Source organism: Aphis gossypii, chromosome 2, assembly GCF_020184175.1.
Source record: "Aphis gossypii isolate Hap1 chromosome 2, ASM2018417v2, whole genome shotgun sequence".
NCBI classification, from domain to species: domain Eukaryota; kingdom Metazoa; phylum Arthropoda; class Insecta; order Hemiptera; family Aphididae; genus Aphis; species Aphis gossypii.
Window position 1 is genome coordinate 3162938 of NC_065531.1, and position 18939 is coordinate 3181876.

The 18939-nt window shown below is 28.3% G+C and overlaps 1 protein-coding gene across 1 annotated transcript in view; it reads left to right on the forward strand.

The window, feature by feature from the left end:
• The window catches only part of LOC114123676 (semaphorin-2A), a 347857-nt gene that overhangs the window by 68610 nt on the left and 260308 nt on the right, over nt 1-18939 (forward strand). Inside the window, exon 3 of the mRNA XM_027986733.2 lies at nt 3354-3423. The gene's annotated coding sequence lies outside the window, so the exon portion shown is untranslated. The remainder of the gene's footprint in view (nt 1-3353; nt 3424-18939) is intronic.

An 18939-nucleotide genomic window follows, 5' to 3' on the forward strand; every position in this document is an offset into this window, starting at 1 on the left:
GCTGAACATGAGTTTTTAGGATAAAAACAAAATATATATATATATATATATATCCAAAAGCTTTAAATTGAAAAAAAGTACGAAACTATTATGCATTTAATTTTTTTGTATTATTAAAATCATTAAATAACTATAATTAAAATAATCTTAATTCCGTAAAGTTTTATTTATAAAAGTTTTATTCATCATGTTAATTTATATAATTTTTACTTTAAAAAGAATATCATTATCATAAGTACAAAACCCCTTATTTTCTATTCCTCGTATTTACAATTTATAATTAATTTTTATTCAACACATATTGCTCGTTAACACACCGGTACATATTTTTATTCAATGGTTTATTTCCAAAGTGTAAGTAAAAAGAAATCATGTATGAAGTGTTGAATTTTTATTCAGTCATTGCTGGTATTAATTAAAATAAATAACGAAGTAGTAAATTCGTGTACTTAATAATATACTTCACTTTATTGTAAATAGTTAACTTATTTATATTTTTGTATTACTTCTTGGTTGAACATAATTTTTACATAGTTTCCTTGTCAACTTAAAAAAAAACGGGATTAGTCGTTCTACTGTATTTAGTGCTATAGTAGTATTTTATTAAATTTGTTCATCATCATTCATTAATTAATGAAAAATGCTTCAGAATAGAAATTGCATCAATCTCAACTTTTTAATGTTGTAGAATAAAATAAATTTAAGAATATTATTCTAAATTTGAAAATTCTATTATTTGTGTATATAAATTAATGGTAAATGAAACACAAGATTCAAGTTCATTAAATTCATATATTTATAATTTTTTGTTTAAATATCCTATTTTGTCAAATGTCTATAAAACATTGTGCGTAATATATGTGTTCGATATCTTTGTATTACTGTTAAAAAAGTAAAAATTAACATCTCATACAATTTTCAAAATTTTTGAATTTAAAACAAAAAAAAATTGTATTGATAAATATAAAAAAAACTAAGTCTGTAGGTAATTTTTTGTGATTAAAAATTAAATTGGTTTTGAAAAAAGAGTATGGTTAGATATTCTAATTGTTCTTTATTCTTTTTTTTTTTTGATTTTCCGAGAAGTGTTGATTTTTTTTTTACTTTATGCCCCTTTTAATTACTATTTAGATCAAATTTACTACTAGAAACCAACCTCAAAGTTTAAAATTAAAACATGATATTAATGTGTCTTAAAGTCAACTACAAAAAAATAAAACATATCATTGTAAAGCCAATATCGTTACGCTTAAAACCTAAAATAATTAAACCTAAACAGTAATGTGTTTAAAATATTAATTTATTCAAGTACAACCTACTATAAAAAGTTAGTTTGCTAAGTAGAACCAATTTAAAAATAAGAAAACAGGGTGGTGAGCCTCCAAGTAAAAGGTCGATCACAAAGTTGTTTTTATTGCGACTTATTTGTTTTTAATTAAACAAAAAGAGATTTTACTGGATTTGTTTTTCTACGTATTCTTGTATAGCTGAAATCATTACTTAAAATTCTATACTTAAAGCTGAATCAATGTATATTCATAAAATGCAAAATAAGTAATGATAATGTAGAAAAAAGTATGTTTCTATGTATTATACTTAACTTATATTATAGCTATGTGTATACAAACTAATATATTTTTAAATATCTACTACAGTAAAATATACCTCAGTTAACTTATTAAATATAAAATCATCTACGTTAAGCACTTATTTATTATATTATGTATAACTTTATGGTATACAATCAATGAAACACTTTGCATAATGCAAATTTGATAAATGTCGTAAAAGTATTATTCAATTCGTATTACACGGATTATAGTCTTAAAATACAGAACCTGAAGTGATGAACTATCACAAAATATGATTACTGAACATATTGGCAAAAAAATAAAATAATAATAAAAATAAAGAAAAAGATTAGATCATAATATTTTCGCACGCGGCCAAAGGTGTGCAGTAAAATCCTTTTAAGGTTTGCGTAGCGTGATTTTCTTTTATTTCCTCTTTTTATTTTTACATCGAGTTGTTAAAACTTTACAAACTTATTTGAACAGCTGAATAAATTATCTGCATAAATAATGTAAGCTAAATGGATGTTTTCGTTGAAAAAGTAACACGCTTTTAACTTAATTCTCTGAATATTATCATAATACTTTTTTTCTCAACTTGTTAGGTCGCTGAAACTTTTATTTCGTTATGATTGGTTAAAAAACGCAAATCCCTCATGAGCATGAAAAACGACTGCACGTTCTTTGGAAATGCAATTCCCAATTGCGTGTGCGCATTTTTATGCTAGTAAACATTTCTTAATTAATTATATTGTCCATTCGTTATATTATAATTCGTTGTTTTAGAGATACGTAAAATTTAATCATGTTAAAATACTTTTGTTTCTATAGTGATAAGGTAATGGTTATCATTTTGTTTTTCTTATACATTTTTTTATAAGTATCGCGTCGTTTGTAGCGGCCACTAGGGAAATATGCTTAGTATATTGAGCGCACATTATAAATACAATTAACTTTACACGCATTGTATCGTATGTAGAATCCTTAGGGATAAGATTTCTGTTGATGAGGTGTTAACGTCTCTGTATTATAATATTATGTTATTATGTAGTTGCTCAAAATGCAACTGATCAAACTAATATTATAGTCGTATTATGGTATTATTCATGAAATAAACAATTCAAGTAAAATTTAGATTCAACTATCTGAATATACATAGAATATGAATTTGGAGAATTTAAGGAATTTACATAAAAATACCACGAGGAGAAAATGTTTTTTTTTTATGTTTCTTTTCAGTAAGCATCCCATTTAGTTTTTTAATTGTAAGACTACATTGGGGTTTTCTACACTTTGAATAGGTTAACTCATACAATAAAAAAAAAAAAAATCACAGGTAAATGGATTTTTCGCATTAATTCTAGAAAAGAAAATCGTTAAATACAAATTTTGATCCGTCACAACGTTGTCGTATCAAAACTTCTAAATGTTGATGGACAAAAAAAAAAGACCAAATGCCATTGAGCTGGAAATGCGGTAAACTTCTTGACCGTATTGTGTACACTCAAGTCTCACAATAGGCATAATCGTTTTTTTCCGTCCTTTCCTTTAGTCATATATTTTATTTACTTTTTTTTTTCGTGACATTCATAAAAAATCGTACGTGAACTGCAAAAATTCTAAAAAACCACTGGCGTCAAACATTATTTGTTATATTCATAGTCGGCATTACCGTCACCAGTTATTCTTGTTATTTCATATTATTTATAAAGGAATTTTACCTATTTTTATGAAATAAGTTTTGCTTATTTTTTTTTTACAAGCTTTTACTATTTGTTTCAGATTTTTATGGTGTTGATAAAAACGTGAACTAAATTTTAACTTTGGGTTGAACAAAAACAAGTTTATTCAGGTGAGTTTTTACATCATTTTATAATCATCGACAGTATAGTTTTAAATTCAATTTTCTGTTAAAAAAAATTTATTTTATTACTAAAATCCATAAGACAATGCAACTTAGATAGGCAAAATAGATACACTGCGTTCCTGTGTGATAGTAATATTACTTGTTCTTCTAACTCTTAGTTATTAATTATTATAGTCTTATTTTGTGTTCCTATGGTTCAAAATACACATATTATATTTATTATTTTACATTTTTATAGATAGTAAATCACAAACTTGCATATAAATACTTTATTTTTACGTTTGACGTGCAATTATTTTATCGCTTATTTATCAGTAGAATACATAAGTCTAAGCGACTTTTTAACAGACATAACATTGAATTATAATGGCCTAGCTACGTTATTTTTATAATTATAAAAATTAATCGTACATAACATAAATATGTCTTTTAATTTTATAGTCATCTTTGCAGCATAAACATGTACAATAATATATTATTGCGATTTAATAAATAAATCTATTTTAAATTACTAATTATTTTGAAATATTATTATACAATTTAATAAATTTAAAAACATTATTTTCTTAAACATAAATTGGAAGATACACTTTTAATTGAGTAAATATAATCAGAATTCAAGGTTTCGAAAAAACTAATTACAAAGTATGAATATCCTTACTCAAATATTTAAGGGTGACTTTTGCATAATTCGGTGGCATAATAAAACATGTACATTTAATACACATTATACAATTAATATCAAATATTAAATATATTATAATCGAACAAATCGATGACAAAGAAGGATATTATGCCAAGGACGTAAATAATGACGCTTATCAAAAAATAAATTACAATAACTTGGTGTGCATAAAATTTCAAGTATATACCTTATACTTTATTATTAAATTATTCAGATTGAAAAAAAATCTAAATCCGATAAACTTTTGTACATTTTGAATCATTATGCTTGAAACTCAGAAATGCGTCATTAGGAAACGTAAAGTTTATTTTTTATTTCCTTTTAGAGAGCCTCTTTTCTGTCAATCGTCATCAGTTAACAAAAGTAAAGTGTCACGTATTTTATTGAACTATTGACAGAGTCTCCGATAAAAGATTTTATTCGTTTTTTCACTTTTAATTATTTGAAACATTTATTGTACGTTACCTTCACATTAGATTGACATTAACGACATTAAGGTGAAACTTTAGCACCACTACATATACCAATGGTCAATTGGTAATTCAATTGTCTCAAATTTATAGACAATTAACTTCATACACATAATAATTACAATTCCATAAAACTGTTTGACCACCTCAAAGTTAGTCGTGATTGTTGTTATAAATAAATACGCCTTGTTTTCCAAGACCTTTTATAAAATGCATGCATGGTTCATACTTTCTAAAACATTTATTTATTATATACTAAAATAATGTTGAGGTGGATTTTTTTAGTCGGTCTATTCATTTCGATTATAGGTGTATGATATTTGGTTATATAACCGCTACAAAACAGCTAGTATTTATAGAGATTCAAAATATTAAAAAAACATTGTTTGTCTAGATATTGATCAAAAACAAATTAACCGAACAATTATTAATTTAAAATACTAAATGAAAGCAAAATGAATATCTTATGGTTGAACAATTTTAATAATTGTTGCGATGTTAATATTACTAAAGATTTGAACTTACATTTTATTTTTATTAAATATTTTTATATGTATATACTATTATTTTTATTTACAATATTATCTTAATAATATTAATTAAACAAAACTCAAACTAACGATACGCCGATACCTAAACTTTCTTTACAACCAATTTTATGCAATTCATATAATATTTTAGATAGTAACAAGATTAATGTGATATTATTTGACGTGTGTACGAACTTTGTATCACTATAATAAAAAATAAAAATATTTTGTTCTTGAGTCTCAAGCCCTGTGCTTTTGGTAATCGATGTTTGCGTTGCAGGGGTCGTAAAAATTGCATATACCTAATATAAGCTGGGATGACGCAGACCTCTGTAGTAATGTTTGTGTTTTAATGTGCATTCATCAAAGTGATTTTTAAAACAAACTTTGTTTATTTTCTATTTTATGTAAAATAAGAATGAAAAAAAGTAAAACTGTGGTTTAGGGTGAAGTGGAAAATTTAAATAAACCATAAAAGTCGTGCGGGATGAAAAATACCATTATGCGACGAATGTGATCCCCTTCGATGCTAATACTATGAGACCCCCTTTCCGTCTCTTTTCTCGTCTCTTAACCATTCAGTATCTCTTCAATACTTTTTCTCCATCCACCCTTCACTCACACGCTTCATGTCTCTAGCGATTGAATTACGATGACGAATATTTGATGTGACTCCCGACGTCAAAATAAAAATTTTCTCTTGACGGTTAAAAGCCTCCGGCAGGAAGTGTAACAGTGACGAAAGTGAATCTTAAGAAAGGTAGGATATTGAACCCAAAGACTAAACTTGAAATTTGTTTCAAAAAAAAATCAGTAGTTTTAGTGAAAGGTTTTTCTATGTTTTCTCACTTTCAAAATATATTACTTGTTACGTGGATATTTCAGTCGTTCGTCATCCTCAATCGAACCTAAAATATATTTGGCCACAAAAATATTATATTATCAAGCATAGTACGCCTATAAATAAATAAATAATATACCTAAATTCTTTCAAAAATATATGTCTATAAATTTATATATAGGTACATTTGTTAGAGATTTTTAATGAAAGTCAAACTTTTCCCTCAAAATTTCTCTCTCTCTCTCTTCGTCATTATCTCTCACCACTCTTCTCATCCACGATCCCGTGTTTTTATATTATATTTCTACGAGTTTAATATTTTTCACCCCTCTTGGTACTTTCTCTCTCTCTTTATATATATATTATATACATATCATATAAATATACTGGGAGTGCGGGCAATGGAGGAGACCGTTCTGGGTGATGGATGACCCCGCGTCTCTCTCATTCCGGTCAATCCAATAAACCGTGCACGGCCATATTTCACGGTTTTTCTCTGCTCCACTAACCTCTCCCGCCACATTCTTTTTGCATCCAAATACCATCACTACTACCACTTTTACTCCCTCCTCCCCACCATCGCACACACACACACACTCACCCTCGTCACCACTTCTACGCATACACCATTACCACGCAAATCTCTATGGAATTTTTTAATCTGTCCAATCTCGTTCGAGCTCCACGATTATCCCATATCGGATTTCGAGATCCATCATTTTGGATGGCTATAATTCGTATACGTCGTTGTCGACGTATACTACACACACTATACATATATACATATAATATATAAATATTTAGTTATTTTCACTAGACAAAAATGACTCGAGAGGTAATATACTGATTGAGAAGCTTTTATGTGTTTCGTAAGATACCGAAATAAATAATACTTGTAATTATAATGCATTTTGAATACAAATTATAACAGATACACTTGGTTACGAGTAAACCTAAATAATATCAGCGTTGTATATTTTATATATTTTTATTTGTATTCGTTAATAGTTTTACTGGAGAACAAAAACTTTATATAATATGAAAGTACTACTTATGTAGCATTTTGGTATGGATTCACAAAAAAATAATAATTTAGTTTTAATTGTTCCATAATATTATATGAGAATGACTTTTTGTGTGTATGTATAGAACATCATTTTGAATAACTTCGAGACTGAATCAGATTATTTTGTAAAAACTTAAAATTTTTGTACATTTTTATACGTGGTATATTTATCGATTATTAAAATATACATTACGCAGTTTATATTTTTTTTTCATTTTTCATAATCAATGTAAACTAAATAATACACCTTCCATAATGGTTCTATAAAAATTGAATGGACCCATTAAAAGTAATTTATATTACGGTACACCTATTTATTATCACCGTGTTGAGTAGCGTACTGTTGACATTAAATTATAGCATACGATGTAACTTGCTTACTCGCTGACGCCGCCGTCATGAAAATCCCGTAACAAAATTAGATTTTCTTAGTAATTACAGAAAGTCAACTTAAATGTCATCTCCATTTCACAAACTCGTTGCAGAATAATAATATTATTATCTATCTCAGATTTTTATTGTCAATATTATATATTATAATATTATCATTATTGTTATGTAGTTTACTGATTATTCTCGAACCAAATACTAATGAAATTATTATGATGCCACACGTTAATAATATAATAATTGTGATTATGTGATTCAAATATCATTGGGATGTTAAAAACTGTTTTTAAAAAATTCGATTGACACTATGTGTTGTATAGAAAATGTATTTCACTTCATTGTAAAATATTTTACTGAAACATTGGTACTGTTGATAGCTCTACCAAGTTTTTTTAAACTATATTTATAAGATTTGGCAATCAATTTAACTTTTCCTATATATTATCTGTTTCATTAGTTCTGACCATGTTTTCCCTTTTTCAATCCTCAACTGGAGGAATGAGTTCAAACTTTCCAATGAGTTGTCAATTTGTTTTTTTCCACCACATTTTCTTTCAATATCAAGTAAGTACACTAATCTTTTATCCAAATCTAATATTTAATACAGCTTATATTTTTGATAAATCTCTTTTAAGTTAAGGCCATAAGTCATAGAGCACAAACATAAAATTGTAATCAAAGTTATTTTTACTTTTATAAGTATTAGTAGGTACAATTAATTCATTTGCGCTACTTCAAAACAAGTTCAAACTATTAATAATTAAAATATTGTTATTTTGTTATATAAAAAAAATAGTTTCAACTAATGTGTGGTTTATACAGCTTAATCTGTTATTATTATTTAAAATGTAATGGTATTATAATACGTACACACTTAAATCAGTTCTGTCAATTGCCTTTTTTGTTAATTAATTTACATAATATATACATTTTTGTTTACCTGAACCCATACTATAGCTGAAAAAACCTTCTTGACATAAAATTTCCTTTGCTGTCCATTAAAATGTCATTTAAATATGAAAATAAACGCTGGTAAATGTTTAGTGATTTATTAGTGGCCGTTCGGTACAGAATGTATATTACATTTTCTCGATGAAACGCTTTGTGTGTCCAAACGAAAAACATTATTTGGCAGCCATCCAACTATGTTCCCTTGACAGGAATAATATCCATTTCAAGTGCACTTGGTCTGTGAGATTATATATGCTAAGCTTCAAAAGAAACAGAGATCGTCCAAGGGAGCATAATATCACCAGCCAGCTGTACGGTCAGAGGGGGTTCGTGTTTGTGCGTTTGTCATATGCACATTCAACCCTGCCTACCCGGGCTATTAAAATTGCAACTAATGCACTTCTCGTTTATTATCATTATTACAGACTTTATAATATAAAGAGTTATTTTTTTATTTTACGAGACTGACTATTATCATTATTATTTTGAACGTTTATCTATCAAAACCGTTTAGACGAATAAGTTTTTTTGTATATGGCATAATACTTTTCTGATAATCTATGTAGACAATGGAATTGTATTAAGACTATGCAAAAACAATTTTTTTTTTTTTTTTTTACTGTATTTGTTTTTGACGTGATTACTTCTGTATTCTTTGAGTCAGTGAAGCAGATTGAAAATAATTTATTGTTCTTTCTTTTTTAATACTATGGACTCCGCACGATACAGAAAACGATTGTTCGCACCACTAAAGAAAAACATTATTTTTTTAATTAATTGACAATTTGGAATAATATAATTTGTTTAAAATTAACCTTTATTAGGTATTGTATTTGTGTAAGTATTTTTATCGTAGTTAAAAATCGGTATTAATAAACAAAAGCAATTGTTTTTAACTTAAAATTAATTATAATAAAATAAAAAATAATTAAATCCTTTTGCGAAATGGTCTGTTTTAGAATGTTTTCTTTTAACAGGGGCTAAAACTACACTCAGGAATACGAGTATATTCGTTTTTATATTACAAATGGTGCAGTATTGAACTTTAGTGGCATGTATTTTATAGTTTTATTATAACATAAATATCTAAAATTGTGAAATTACTTTTCATTTATACCTTGCCTAAAGATAATAATATAATACAACATGATGTTTTAGTTTAATACTGAGGTAGCAAGTCTCGTGTATGACGTAAATTGTCATATTTCAAAATACTAAATTGTCGACAAAAATAAATTTATTTTTCCGTTTTTCAATTGAATAATGCAATAGCCGGGTACACAATAGTATTCGTGTTTTGTCTTCATGTGATAAAAATCAGATCATAGTGCATTATTGCTTCTAAACTAATACCATTAATATGATATATATTTAACTCGATATTTTTAGGATACACCGTAAACGGTTGATAAATATGTGTGGACAAAAGTCTATGAAGCAGAAAGGCATATTACTATTTTTTCCTCATTTTCAAATATTAGCTTTGCTGCGGTTGTGTAACAATAATCATTTTATTGATTTTAATGGTTCGTTGAGTTTCAAATTCCATAAGCTCATAATTTATTTATACTTTTTTTAATCGTACGAAATAATATTTCATTTCGAGATAAATACTCCGAAAACCATATTATGCTGTCTGCATGGATATTTATAAAACACGAACGGTTTTGATATAATTTTAAAATATCTACACACGTGATATATTACGTATCTATCTATGTTCAATAAATATCAAATTATTATTGAAATTGTATTATAATATTATACCGATGCTGTGAAGCATTAGTGCATAAGAGCATTTACGATGAAAATGAAAAACAGAATAAAGTTTTTACTGCGTATTTTTTAGTTTATTGTTATTTCAATATATTATGTATTCAAATTTTTACGAAAGTAACGTACATTCAACAACATTCAAAACTTATTCCGTCACATTATTTGGGGTAGGCAATGCACGCAATGTCGCATTTTGTTGAAAGTACTTGTAAAAATGAAAACATGATTTTAGATTTTGAACGGAGCAATGAATGTATTGATTTTATCATGATTGTTTTTTTTTGTATGAGTACATGATAAGATCTTCAAAGATGAGGGTGGTTTTGGATATCAATTTTATCTAGTTAAAAAATTAAGAAATAATGAGAATTTTTACGTAAATCTAATTTTCAACGAAATCGTCATTGTTTTTTTATGTAACTCAAAAATCTATTACCATAGAAATTTGAAAGTTTTACCAAATGTTTATAATACTATTATTTTCATTATATGATTACATTTTGAAGATTATTAATTATTTTTAAGTTATCTTTAAAACATGAGAAATTTAATTTTTTTTTTTTCAATTATATATTTTTATAATAATTAAATACTATTAATATTATAATTGCAAAGTTTCTGAAAAAAATATACCATCTTACTACGTATAATACTAAAAGTAAAATAAATAACTTTAATAGCTATCTATATAAAATAACCATATCACTTAGACGTGATAGACTATTTCTACTTAGAATGGCTTTTTGTATACAATGATGTATTATTGAATTCAAATTTAACACACTTATAATAACGATCCACTCGACATCCAATGTACAGCAGTACGGTACTCATTTACCTACCGTTTTATTATTCCATCGATTTATTTTTGTTTTAACTCATTTTATTTATCATTGTCATTTGTATGTATTTACTAATAAAATTATTTTGTATGATTATTATTACAAAGAATTTTATTTTTATTTTTCATATTTTTTAATTGAATGGTAAACAATTTTATTCCTAATTCAGATTTTGTAATTATCATCAAAACATAATACTTGGTTGACCTATATTTTATTTTTAGGTAATTATCTTATTTAAATATTCTACAAAAATCTAACTCTATATTATAAATTTGTAAATTATATTGCTGGTATGTATTTATGTTAAAATCATTATTCGAAAAATCTCTATGTTATTTCGTGGAAAGATCTATGCAATTACTCCAGTGTAATAGTATATGAAACTAATTTTGAATCATTTTGAAGTTTTCGACCAACGTTTTTGATGATTTCGTAAATTACCTTTCAATTGTGGAAAAAACAATGAAACAATTATAAATTGTTACATATATCGGGAAAATCGAGGTTTCTCGTCTTATCGTAAATATGAGAAATTTTATTTTCGAGTAGTCATCTAAATGGGTATAGACTAATGTAAGTGAGTATTGTAGAATCCCCCAATCGGAGTATCTTTTGAATAATCCCCCTCAGGAATTCCGCAATTCCGCGCATGCATTGGTGAAAACTGAAAAAGGATCGTAGTTAATTTCGTTTTACCTAAAATGTAGTACCTGCCAATATTTCTCATTTGCGAGTGGGTAGTATATTTTCACGTTAGTTGATAACTAATAAGCCAAGTCAGGATAAACTCTAAATGATATTATTGGATTATCAAACGTTGTTCAATGGACGTAAATAAAAGCTAATGAAGCATATACCACTCGTATGCTACTACACAATTCGAAGCTATTAAGCTTCGGCTTCTGCAGCCATCGCTTCGGTCATCAAAACTAATAGATTTCGTTCAACCCGGCCTTTTAATACATTTTATCGTTAAAATATTGTTGTCATATGCACAATTATGACGTTCGGGATGAAAAGTCTGTCAATTGGAAATAATTACCTAAGTGGTCAGACGTTAAATTAAAAAAAAAGAATCTATTATTGAATGAATGAGAACCGTATGGGCGATTTAGATGTTATTTAATTTCTTTAAGTTGTTAGCTTAAAGTTTTGTCAAGTGTCAGATTAAAAATGGCAAACTATTTTGGAGTGAAATTGTTGTATTGTGTATTTTCAACGGGGTTTGTGATATTTTTAAAATTATTGACTCAATTTCGTTAGTTTATATTGGTTTAAAAGTTTTTGTTTTCTTTGGTATATGTATTCATGTTCAAATCATACTATTCATATTTATGAAAATGTTCAGTGAGCGTAAATTATTTTATCACTGTGGCCTATTCTACACTGAGTGGTTTCATATAACTGATTCAATTTTATAGAAGCTACACTTATTCTATTATTCTTCTAGATAAACATGTCAAATAAAATGTAATCTTAATTGAAATTATTGTAATTTGATAAATAATAGGAAAAAATAATATTGCAATATTATTAATACATTTTTTTTTATATACCTAATAGTTTGAATATCATTCAATTTTTTTCTACTTTATTTAGTTGTTGCTATACATCGCTATTAAATGTTGAAAAAAGGTTGATCTAAAAAATCGTAATGCGTTCTATTTTACTTTTTCACCTAATATTGCTTAATAAAATGCTTGACAGTAATTTAGTGATAAAATCATAACAATCTATTAAATATAGAATTGAAAAAAAATGATTTATTCATCAAGTTTAATACGTAATTTACTTAAAGATGTTTAACCAGTGAAAACATAAAGTTTTTTTCACAGTGCAGTAATAAAAAAAAGAGTCGTGAGTAGTTTTTTTTGATTTATACACATTTTTATTTTTGAAACGACGCACCATTTATACATGTGTAATAATAATATAGAAAATAAGTGTAAATAATAATTTAGTGATTTCCCAGAATCAAATCGAATTTACGCCCGCAAAAGCGTGCGTTTTAGCAACATATTATGTAGAATGAGATGTTTTCCTTATGTTTAAAGGAAAGAGGTCTGTGAATTTTTTTTTCATTCTGTGATTATGAAAAGTAAGTCTTTTACCCTTTCCACGTAATTTGGTGCGCACTTGTATAATACTATTATATGCAATAGTCTAAGAAACGAGGACTTTATTATCAACGTTTTTTTCGTAAATTCAATTTTGATTACAACGGTGAAAATGATAGTAACAACAATATAGACGATGACAACAACAATAATAACAATAACAAACAACAACAAAACAATAATAATAACGATCATATTATACAAACAAAAGTAATATTAATATAAGCAGGTAACACGATTCGCGATTTATACGGAAGTGTTCGTATGCCATATGTGAATATTGCGTAATATACACATTTTATAATTATTGTTTACTGGCAAAATCGCAGAGCGGGTTAGCGTGCAACTGACACAGAAACGCGAAATAGGTTGCTACAAATAATACGTGTGTGACAACGGTGTTGTGCGGTTCTTCGTGTGTGAAAATAATAAAGGTATAAATCATATTTTGTATATAATATAATTTAGGCTTACCTTTCCAACTACTGAAAATACCACGGCCCGTTATTATTATTGTTGTTATTATCTTCGTCGTCATTTCTGTTATGATATTATTGTCCCTGTAACCCTGTCTCCATCGTAAAGTATTGTTCTTGAACGATAAAGTTCTTACAACCCCAGTCTCACCCCTCTCCAACCACTACCTCACCAATGTGATCGAGCGCACGCACGCTTGATGTTTGGCTATATAGGTATAGGTCCCCGCGAACGAATTAACCGGGGGGTTGAAGAAAAAATGAATATCGTTATAATAATAATAAAAATGAAACAATTCTCAAATGACTATAATACTATTGCCGTTTCCGTTAATATTTATTTCCTTCCATTGTGTGTATGTCTCCGTCCGGTTTTGTGTGGGTTGTACGTTACATATTATTATTTTTTTTTATTATTATTATGATAATGCGACCGTAAAAAATAAACGAGAATACGGTAAAAAAATATCTATTTATAACGCCCGCAGCATGGCAAATCTTGGTTCTATCGAAAAGTGTAGTAGTATTATTATAGTAACATCTTGTTTTATTATTGTTATAATAGTACAATATTATTATTATTATTATTATTATTGTTTCTTTACGTAAGGGTTCGATTGAAATAACGAAACACGTCCAAAGTCCAGTTTCTATGTTTTACAATATTTATGATATGATCAATGATAAAATATACGTTGTAATGTAAATTTTACTATTTAATTGGTTTGATTACTAAAACATATCTTGATGTTTAAATTGTGAGTGAAAAGATAATATGCCTGGTAGGATTTTGTTTCGCAACCGAATGTCTGTCCGCGCATGTACGGTATCATAGTTGTAACAACGACGATTTCTGTAGTCTATAATTTCGAGTGTCAATATTAAAGTTAACAAAATATATTCAACGCTCCGTCCAGAATCTAAAATTATATATTTGCGAACAGTGGACATATCTAGAAGAACATAACGCGATTCGTTTTTGAAAAGATTGTTTTACTTTTGATGGCCCTCTCTAACCTACCCTAGTCGCTGTGTCATGAATGTAGTTTCACAAATATTCATAATTAAAAATTAAAAATGCCAAGTCGGACCCAACTACAGTGATAATACGAACAATACACAATGATAATTTTTGATGGTTCTGCAGTGATTATAAATAATTATAATTCATAAATGATAATATAACAAGCTATCGTAATAGAATTACAAAAAAAAAGTTTAAAACACATATTGCACGCATATCCAATAAAAATAAAAACCACGCGTGATGTGAGTATAATCGTCCGAGCGTAATTAGTTTATCTTTGCGTTATGCAAACGTGAACTTCGCTGAAATAGACATTATTATAATAAGCACCTACTCAAATACTGCGGCCCATCACAGCGTCCATTCATAAACCATATATAGTGGCATAACGTATATTCGCATCCGGTTTACAAAGGACGCGTAATTAATGTCCGTGCCGTACACGAGCAAACATTAAACGCCGAAGCGTCCCTGATTATATACCAAGCTGATGTGTGCACACGTTTATAATACAAGTTCAATATCCCGCGTTGCTGGTAGACTGACTTTTACGTCTATAACGTTTAAAACTATCGCACCCGCCAGTTGCCAAATAGACCGAATTTAAAGTGGAATTATAGTTGTTAAGTATCTATTATAATTCATGACAATGGAAATTCGTTTTGTGCTTCTCAAGTATAAAACTCGAGTTTTTGTTCCGTTTCGTCAACGTGATATTCTATTCCAGTGTTATAAAACGTATTGACAACAACTTACTTGTCTTCTCACGACGGATTTTAAACAATTTAAATCTTAACGTATTTCAAATCAAAACTATTATATTATACCACACCATCATTATGTTCTTACAACAGTGTAATTGCGTATCCTTATAGTATAGCGCTGTCGACGTTTGTCTTTATGTATAATAATTTCATAAGTTTCCAGAGCTGGACGCAAACAATGAGATGTGTGTTCGATGTCGACGAGAAAATAATTATTAAAAGCACACAGATATATCACTGATTTCGCTGCGTGAAAGATTTAAAACTTATACTCTATTCTTCAGATATTAAACCATATCACATTGTGTTCGTTCGAATCCATCCACCGAATCCGTGCGGCGATTCGAAAGTTATCGGCCATTTGGGTTTATTCTATGCCATATAATATAAGGGTCGAATATAATGACAATTTACCGAATGGTAAAATGATTTAATTTTACGGGACAGATTCTGCTTATCTGTGTATTTCCTCTTTGCATTATCAGTAGGTGACAGGACAGGACAATATATTCGATGCGTGTGTGTACTTTTTTTTCCACCAGTGAGCGTTAACCCGAGTTTTATCGGATAAACGGGGACGAAACGTGGGGAAGATAGTATGGCAAACTACCGAAAAGTTTCCCGAACATCGGACGAAAAAAAAATATAACCAAAAAGAGTCACCTCGCAGGTAGGTCATGTACTTGGTAACCTGTGATTTATGCGCACCGTATGTGATTTTCTGCGGTAGCACGGAAGTGTTTTCGGGACGCCGAGAAAAATACTCGTTGCACATCTCGGGGCAATAACAAGACAGGGGTGTGGGGCGTGTTTGCGTCTCGATAGCGGCCCTGCGTACGTATTTACGATTTTTGTCCGCTACCGTCGTTAACTTTGAGTTACTGCGAACTGTGGGGCTAAAAGAAGAACGGCGACTAGGGCATCACAGGGTGGGTTTCTCGCAAACCTCCTCTGGTGCAGCGTAAATGCCGTTTACTTGTCCCTGCAAAAAAAGAAAAACCAAAAACCACAGCCTGTAATATTAATAATATTATTATTATATACGTATATAAGCGATACGTGTGCAGTGCAGTGTAGTGTGTGGCCCTTGTTGTTGTTATTATTATTACTATTATTATTATTATGGCGAATAATCCGTCGCCGAGTGTGCGGAATAGGCTTTTAAAAACAATACTCCTCTATAAATGCTATGTATATATATAACACGCGCCCGTCGTGATGTCGGGTTGTCGTAACTGTTATTATCCGGCCGCGTCCAAAAACCACCGTTGCTCCGAAATAATACAATATTAACGACCGCTATAACGAATGCGGTCCCCAGGTATATATATATATATATACGCACACTCACGTGTATGTACATATTAAATTATACACGCTTAGGGTGCGGTGCTCGGTTGTGCGTGCGGACGAGATAAGTATATAGAAATATAGAAGTAAATTCGTAGTATATAGATACTAATTTAATATATTATTATGTACGCGTCTAGGGGAAGGATTCGTGGCTCGGCGATGAGGGACGGTGAAGAGCAGGAATCCGAATATGCCGGCGGGGGTTAAAACGGCATTTCCCTGCCCTCCCTCTTTTTATTATCCACCAGGAAACGTCAATGATAATATATATATAAAATAATCACGAGTTCGATAGATATAATATGATAATGTGCGTACACGAATTTTCACTCGAATAAAATACCACTCGGCCTAATATATTATTTTAATGCTGTATGTATGCGGCGACTGTTTACTGCAGTTATGTTTTCATAAGAATTATAGTTTTCAATTTTTAGTAAGGCGTTCACGCATAAAACAGGTAGGGAGTAAGATGTAACGCGAATAAAATGTATAATTCGTAAGACCGAAATCCCACAGTATCCCTTTCGGCGTGAATGTGCGTTAAGAATTCATGAAACATAATATTATATATAACGCTCTTGTATAGTTCGCATAATAAATCACACGTCTCTTTATATATTTTATCGTTTAACACGATTTATTAACTGTAATATATATTATAATATGTATACAACATATATACATATATATTACATACATATATTTACGTGAACATGGCTATGATTTTTAAATCGAAAAAAAAAATCGTTCCAAAACAACTGAACGCACGTTTCACCAATGTTACAACTGTCTGGTACAGAATGACACTTCCGCATAAGTTTTGTCCCATATATATTTTGTATGAACTGCCTACATTAAGCCCGAGACCTTTTTGTAAGCTATCGTAATATAAAAAAAATAAAAACCATTTCCAAAACAAAATTATTGTTATTAGGTATATGGATAGCATCAATTGGGTTAAACATTTTCATTCATACTTAGACAAGTATTATACTTGTACAACAGATTTCAAAATATTACTATTTACAATATAAGAGATTATAAAGTATTTAGTAATTAATCTTATTTGGTGTAGCAATTTTTTTTTTAAATTGGAAAACTTTTGATTTGCTTTACAGTGTGTGAAATGTTAGTAGATAAAAATTGGTAGTTACTTATATATTGGTACATATACTTATAGCTTTTAACATGCTGAAAATTTAAAAGTGTGATTTGTTTTGGTTGTACTTTATATTCTTACTTGTATATACCAAATAAGCTTCAATAAATATCTGTTTGAATAACAAAGTGTTTTCAAAAATGGTTTAAAGTTTTTCCAATAGTCAACACTTTACTTAGGTCTTTAAAAGTTTGTCCATTTAAATATTGCTACATATTCAGATGTTATTTTCAATTTTTTCAATTTGTTTTACCTCCATTCCCGTAAACTTTATTGAATACAGATACGCTATATTTTAGTTTTATAATTTGCATATTTATTCTGTTCAAAATCTGAGTTGTATATTTTTTTCATTCTAAATATATGCATTCATCATTTATCATTAACCAATATTGAATGGTCTATGAGAAAAATGGTCTTTTAATTTGCACATCTGTTGTTTATCTTTTCAGAGGATGAATGAGTATAAAAAAAAATAATGTGAAAATAATCGTTATTTGTGTGTGTGTGTGTGTGCATGTATGTATATAAATTCAAAAATAAATTATAAACATGTACATGAGAGAGGGAGACAGAGAAAAATTGAAAAAAGTTAATACTTATTATTTCATAAAGAGTTTTTAATTTTAAAAATAAATTTGTAATTTTTTTATTTCGTTTTTTAATATTTTAGATTTTTCATTATTGTAATAAATAATAATGTAATATAAATCATTAAAAAAACTTTACTTTTAAAGTGCATTACACTTAGGTTAAGTTGTATAATATAAATAATTGGAAACATTTCAAACTTAGTTTTAAAATATTTTATTTATAAAAAAAATGTTGGTTTCTTTAAAAAAAAAAAAAAATGCGTTGCAGAAATACTTATAAAAACATACCTAAAAGAAAACCATCAGTGTATATTAAATCATAGTTTGTGTGGAAAATTTTTATTTCATTAAATAGTAAAGATAAATAAATAAATTTGTTTCATGGCATGTGATTTTTTTTTTTGTTTATCTAATATAATTAGTGATGTTGGATTTTCTGATTTTCATCGTATTAA